The 6956-nt window shown below is 43.6% G+C and overlaps 1 pseudogene; it reads left to right on the top strand.

Moving 5' to 3' along the window:
• The first annotated feature begins 217 nt into the window (after positions 1–217).
• On the top strand, positions 218–2219 carry LOC149128073 (double homeobox protein A-like; annotated as a pseudogene).
• Positions 2220–6956: the final 4737 nt, after the last annotated feature.

Raw genomic sequence — 6956 nt, 5'->3', positions numbered from 1 at the left:
GCACGGACTGTGAACCTAGGCTACAGTGTTTGGAGGGCACTGGAGTGGGACGGGATATTCACTGAAGATATTTACTGGTATGATTTTCCATCTGACCTTATTATTCTGGCATGGCTGCCAGCACCTTATAATCCCAGCATTGTATTCACAAGCAATTCCTCTGCTCATTAGCAGAAGCTGAGTCCAACTTTGCTCTTGTAGGGGCTTGTGAATCAGCATGGACCAACAGACAGTGTTTCCAGAAGCTAACTGCAAAGAAACAAGGACACTACTCATTGAGGGGAAGGCATCTGTATCAGGAATTACATTTGACTGCCAATACCAGAGTCTGGAAATAAGAGTGATTAAGTAAATTTGCTTCCTCCTCCTGTAAAAGAAGTCCAGTGTGAGGCAGGCTAGGATTTCACGGTGGTGCCACGGTATCAGGCTCCTTCTATCTTTATGCTCCATTTCCTTTAGTATGTGGTTTCCATCTGTAAGGCTGACCAAGGTGGCTGTTGACCAAGGGCTGCAGTACTCACATCCATATCCAGGTGTGAAGCAGGCAAGGGGGGAAGAGGAAAAGAAGCATCCTAGACAGACGCTTAGACACCGGCATTGTCTTCCAACATGACTGAAGACAACTCTGCAGACAAGTAGCTATCAAAAAAAAAAACATAAGGGGCCGGCATCATGGCGCACTAGGTTAATCCTCTGCCTGTGATGCCAGCATTCCATATGGGTACCAGGTTCTGGTCCTGGTTGCTCCTCTTCCAATCCAGCTCTCTGCTGTGGCCTGGGATAGCAGTGGAGGATGGCCCAAGTGCTTGGGCCCCTGCGCCTGCATGGGAGACCGGGAGGAGGTACCTGGCTCCTGGCTTCGGATCGGCGCAGCTCCAGCCGTAGCGGCCATTTGGGGAGTGAAACAACGGAAGGAAGACCTTTCTCTCTCTCTCTCTGTCTCTCTCTCTCTCACTGTCTGTAACTCTACCTGTCGAATGAATAAATAAAATCTTAAAAAAAAAAAAAAAATAGGTGCAGTCGCACAAAATTCAGAGAAGAGCAACTGAAAATCCTCATCAATACCTTAAACCAAAACCCATTACCTTGGGCTGCACTGTGGCTCAGCGGGTTAAAGCCCTGGCCTGCTGCACAGGCATCCCATATGGGCACCAGTTCGAGTCCTGCCTGCTCCACTTCTGATCCAGCTCTCTGTCATGGCTTGGAAAGGCAGTAGAGGATGGCCCAAGTGCTTGGACCCCTGTACCCACGGGAGAGACCTGGAGGAAGCTCCTGGTTCCTGGCTTCAGATTGTCTCGGCTCCAGCTCTTGCAGCTGTTTGGGGAATGAACCAGCAGATGGAGGGCCTATCTACCTCTCTCTGTAACTCTTTCAAATAAATAAAATAAATGTTTAAATAAATAACCATACCATGACAATGCTTTCAAACAAAAACTTGCTTCAGAAATCAACACTGGGGGCTGGCGCTGTGGTGTAGCAGGTAAAAGCTGCCACCTGCAGTGCCATCATCCCATATGGGCACCAGTTCAAGTCCTGGCTACTCCACTTCTGATCCAGCTCTCTGCTATGTCCTGGAAAATTAGCAGAAGATAGCCCAAGTCGTTGGGCCCCTGCATCCATGTGGGAGACCCAGAAGAAGCTCCTGGCTCCTGGCTTCAGATCAGCGCAGCTCCAGCCGTTGCAGCCATCTATGGAGTGAACCAGTGGATGGAGGACCCCTCCCTCCCTCCCTTTCTCTCTCTCTCTCTCTCTCTCTCTCTCTCTGGGTCTGGTTCTCTGTAACTCTGCCTTTCAAATAAATCAATAAATAAATATTTAAAAAAAAAAGAAATCAACACTGAAGAGTCAAGAATCCAGGTTTGGTTTCAGAATTGAAGAGCACAGCATTGATTCCAGAAAAGACTAGAATTTAAGGAAGCTTTAGGGGAAAAAAAAAGAGTTATAGAATCAAGCCAAGGCCATGGAGAAGACTGTCCTCAAGAAGAGATTCAAAATTGTTCTACCATAGACAGAGAAACCAGACAGTGTCCGGCTCCTCTCAATTGCACACCCTCATCAAGGCATTTTTGAACAACCCTTACCCAGGAATTGATTCCAGAGAGCAACTTGCCAAAGAAATTGGGGTTCCTGAGTTTCAAAACCAGAGAAACAGATTCCATATCCAGAGAAAAAGCAAATCTAATGAGCCCTTGGAACAAGACCAGGGAGGAGAACACTGAGATTGCTCCGAGGTAAGGAAAATACATAAAATGATACCCCCTCACTAGCAACTGTTTTCTCTGTAGCCAGAACATTACAGACATAGAGACAAATTCAATATATTTGATATAATCAGCCTGAGCCCTACATTTCTCTCACAGTTTTTCAAGAAATCTACCTTTTCATTGAGACTTCAAAATGAACCTTCAAGAAATGGTAAACAGGACTTCAGGAGGCAAATGCAAGAAAATCACACAGACTGACTGACCCATCCTGGTTTCAAAGTTCACCAGACGTTGAGACAAGAAAATGAATCTAAAAGGAGCCAGTGCTGTGGTGCCAGAGTTAAGCCACTGCCTGCTATGCCAGCATCCCGTAAGAGCAACTGGTTCAAGTCCCAGCTGCTCCACTTTAGATCCAGCTGCCTGCTAATGTGCCTGAGAAAGCAGCAGAGGATGACCCAAGTGCCTGGGCCCTTGCCACCCATATGGGAGACCTGCATAGAGTTTCAGGCTCCGGGCTTCAGCCTGGCCCAGTCCCGGCCATTGCAGCCATTTGGGGAGTAAACCAGCAGATGGAGGATCTCTTTCTTATTCTCTGTCTCTACCTCTCTGTAACTCTGCCTTTCTAATATGTAAATATTTTTTAAAAAGAGAGAGAAAGAAAGAAAGAAGAGTAAAAGGAAATATAGGTCAGCCAATGTTCCTGCCTCCAGCGGCTTTCCTGGAAGTATCATTCAACAACTTCTTAATCTAACTTACTGATTTCTAGCAAGAAGAGAAGTGGAGCTCATCTTCACTCAAATAAAACCCAGTATCTGTTACAAAACAAAGGGAGAGTAAAGTGACTCTCAGGTAGGTAACTATGTGATCTTCAGACTGTTTCAACAGAAAGCAAAAACGTCTCTCAATAGAGTTCCGTCCATCTTGAAATGTGTGTTTCAGACTTAAAAACCAAATTAACAATAAGCATCATAACCATCCCATAGTAAGGGGTGGGCTCAAAATATTGACAGAAAATGAAATTAGAAGATAATGCTAATTTTCCTTGAACTGTTTGCAGCCCCCTCATATACACCTATGATTTCTGTCTTCTTTTTGACCCAGGAATTCTTTTATTATGTTTTGTAAATTGTGCTAGTTCTCCATAAACTTCTTCAATATGAAGGGCAATGTTTCTGGATCATATCACTGTTGATATGTATCAGTATCTACAACAGTCAACATTCCATCTATGATAGTTGATAGAAAAATTATTTTTCTTCGGGCCAGCATTATAGTGCCATGGGTTAAAGCCCTAGCCTGCAGTGCCAGCATCCCATATGGGCACCAGTTCGAGTCCTGGCTGTTCTACTTCTGATCCAGCCCCCTGCTAATGTGCCTGGGAAAGCAGTGGAGAATGGCCCAAGTCCTTGGGCCCCTGCACCCACATGGGAGACCCGGAGGAGGCTCCAGGCTCCTGGCTTTGGATCAGCTCAGCTCTGGCCGTAGCAGTCATTTGGGGAGTGAACCAGTGGAGGGAAGACCTTTCACTCTGTCTCTACCTCTCTCTGTAACTCTTTCAAAGAAATTTAAAAAATCTTTAAAAAGAAAAAAATTATTTCCCATCATTGGGTTAAGATTCAACTGTCTCACTCTTGAACATAGAATGGCTAAGAAAAAAGGAAAAGCAAAGTGCCTACACGGATCACCATGTGCAAGTACAAAAGTGATGTGAACAACTGCAGCATCTAACCAGATCATGCAAACCCTGACTTGTTATGATTTCCTTGAAGTGTCCAGTGGTAGTGGCTGGCTGGAGAGTACTGGAGAGTAAAAAAGTGTCACATACAAAGGTGTTTGATGATAATAATGAAGATGTGATTGTGACGACAATAGTAAGTGCAATGATAAACTACTCTAGGTCTTCACTCTTAGAGTACAGACCCACAGAGTGGGATTCCTTCCATTCCTATGGATCCCTCCAATTAATACTACACACCATAGTTTATAGACAAAGCTATTGTTTCATTTATGCCTCCAAACTCAAAGGGAGGGACAAATACTGTTATCAGTGTTTTAAAATTAATAAGACACAAGTTCAAAAATGCCAACTGATCTATTCAAGTTGTCAGTTACTAAAGAGGCAGAAAGCCATAACTACAACCCCACCCTGTCACCCAGCCTGGGACTCTCAATTATGCTTGTCTAGCAGAACACTAATAAGCTTGAGTACTGTACCTCACTGAACCCTAATGTTATTTCTTGATGATTCTGAGGTCTTTAAAGGCAAGTGTTATGTCTTATGAATTGCCAAATTTGCCTGTGCCTAGAACAGAACCTTGCACACAGATGGCCAGACATTAATGTTTGCAATAATAAACATGCCAATGTATTAACCAGCAAACAATGAGTTCAGCAATGTCTACCATTAGCATAAGAAAGGGCTGAAATAAATGATTCTGAAGTTTTCTACTAGAAACACAAGAACACCAATTTTTTAAATTTTTTTCTTTTATTTAATAAATATAAATTTTAAAAGTACAACTTCTGAATTATAGCAGTTTTTGCCCCATAATCTCCTTCCCACCTGCAAACCAGCCCATTTACTTCCTCTCCCATCCCATTCTTCATTAAGATTCATTTTTAATTATCTTTATATACAGAAGATCAATTAGTATATACTAAGTAAAGATTTCAACAGTTTGTACCCACACAGACATTCAAAGTATAAAGTACTGCTTGAATACTAGTTTTACCATTAATTCACATAGTACAACACATTAAGGACAGAGATCCTACATGAGGAGTAAATGCACAGTGACTCCCATTGTTGATTTAACAATTGACACTCTTATTTATGATGTCAGTAATCACCTGAGGCTCCCGAGGCTCTTGTCATGAGCTGCCAAAGCTATGGAAGCCTCTTGAGTTCACAAACTCCAACCTTATTTAGACAAGGTCATTATCAAAATGGAAGTTCTCTCCTCCCTTCAGAGAAAGGTACTTCCTTGTTTGATGGCCCGTTCTTTCCGCTGGGATCCCACTCACAGAGATCTTTCATTTAGGTCATTTTTTTGCCACAGTGTCTTGGCTTTCCATGCCTAAGAAATTCTCATGGGCTTTTTAGCCAGATCCGAATGCCTTAAGGGCTAATTCTGAGGCCAGAGTGCTGTTTAGGGCATCTGCCATTCTATGAGTCTTCCGTGTATCCCACTTCCCATGTTGGATAGAAGAACTCCAATTCTACCTTTGGTTTCCGGATGTGGGCTTGGGTTCAAATGGAATCTCATTATGCTGGAATCGCCTATTTGTGGCATAAGAAGATGGAACTGGAGAACCTCTGTGATACCTTTTATTACTAGAGCTGGCACTGCAAAGTTTAGGAGAACCAAATTTAAAAATGGTAGATAAGGCACAGGGGCACTTCCAAAAGTTTGTGGAAAAATGGAATTGAAAAGTAAGCTTATGTTTGGTGTGAAGCAATTCGAATCTCCATCAGTTCTTTCCGAAGAGCTGTAAATCTCAGGGAGAACATTTGCTCTTCTTTCTTTCAATACCTTGTGCCCCAGCAGACACCCATACTCTCAGTGTAAGTACAATCACTAAACATAGAGACTACACCCTGGTAAGAACCTGAACAGGGCATGCTCTGGGGTCTCCCTCTCAGGCTCCTGCTTCTACCTAAACCTTGTGTCTCTGTCTCTGCCAAAACTTGCAACTAAAACAAAAACCTTTAAAAGCAGAGTCTTCAAAATCTACTCTTCTAAATCCTTGCCCCAGAACTAAGCAAATTAATTATTTATGTTAAACCTGATCTACTTCTCTACAAATAAGGGAGAATCAAAACTGAAGAATCCCCATGGCCCCAGGGTTAAATATAGAATCCTGAATTTAAAAGATTCTGACCTCAGATTCCTAATCACAATTCTCAATCCATCCCACTGAGTCATTCACCATTTAAAACATGAGAAAATCTTGACATAAAACTTGCATGCCTCAATTGTTAAAACCCAAGTTGGTGGCCGGCGCCACAGCTCAATAAGCTAATCCTCGGCTTGCGGCCCTGGCACACTGGGTTCTAGTCCCAGTCAGGGTGCCAGATTCTGTCCTGGTTGCCCCTCTTCCAGGCCAGCTCTCTGCTGTGGCCCGGGAGTGCAGTGGAGGATGGCCCAAGTCCTTGTGTCCTGCACCCGCATGGGAGACCAGGAGAAGCACCTGGCTCCTGGCTTCAGATCAGTGCAATGCGCCAGCCGTAGCGCCCCGGCCGTGGCGGCCATTGGAGGGTGAACCAATGGCAAAACGAAGACCTTTCTCTCTGTCTCTCTCTCTCTCACTGTCCACTCTGTAAAAAAAAAAAAAAAAAAAAGAAAAGAAAAGAAAAGAAAAGAAAAGAAAAGACAAAACCCAACTTGGTAAAAGGCTCATGCAGAGTGCCACCCTCCATGCCATGTTTTGCCTGGTGGCCCATCAGAATTCTCTTTGGAGAAAAAAAAAAAGGAAAAAGGGTAGGAGCATGCAGCCTGGTGAGTCTGAACCCTGGGAAAAGTCACCAATCCCAACACTCCCTTTTATTCTCCAATTTTAGAAAACTGTGTGTCATAGTTGGAGATGATGTTGATGACAACACTGTTGATGATACGAGTGACAGCAACGAGTGTTTTTTGGCAGGACTTTCACTATCCTAAGTGCTTTAGGTGCATATTCTCATTTCATCCTAACAGACTGCTCCAGTAGTATAATCAACCCTAGCGGTTGATGTAACAGAGAAGCTATGCG

The sequence above is a fragment of the Oryctolagus cuniculus genome, chromosome 2 (assembly GCF_051225735.1).
Source record: "Oryctolagus cuniculus isolate XC-2025 breed Fujian yellow rabbit chromosome 2, ASM5122573v1, whole genome shotgun sequence".
NCBI lineage: Eukaryota > Metazoa > Chordata > Mammalia > Lagomorpha > Leporidae > Oryctolagus > Oryctolagus cuniculus.
This window is presented reverse-complemented; position numbering and strand designations above follow the sequence as displayed.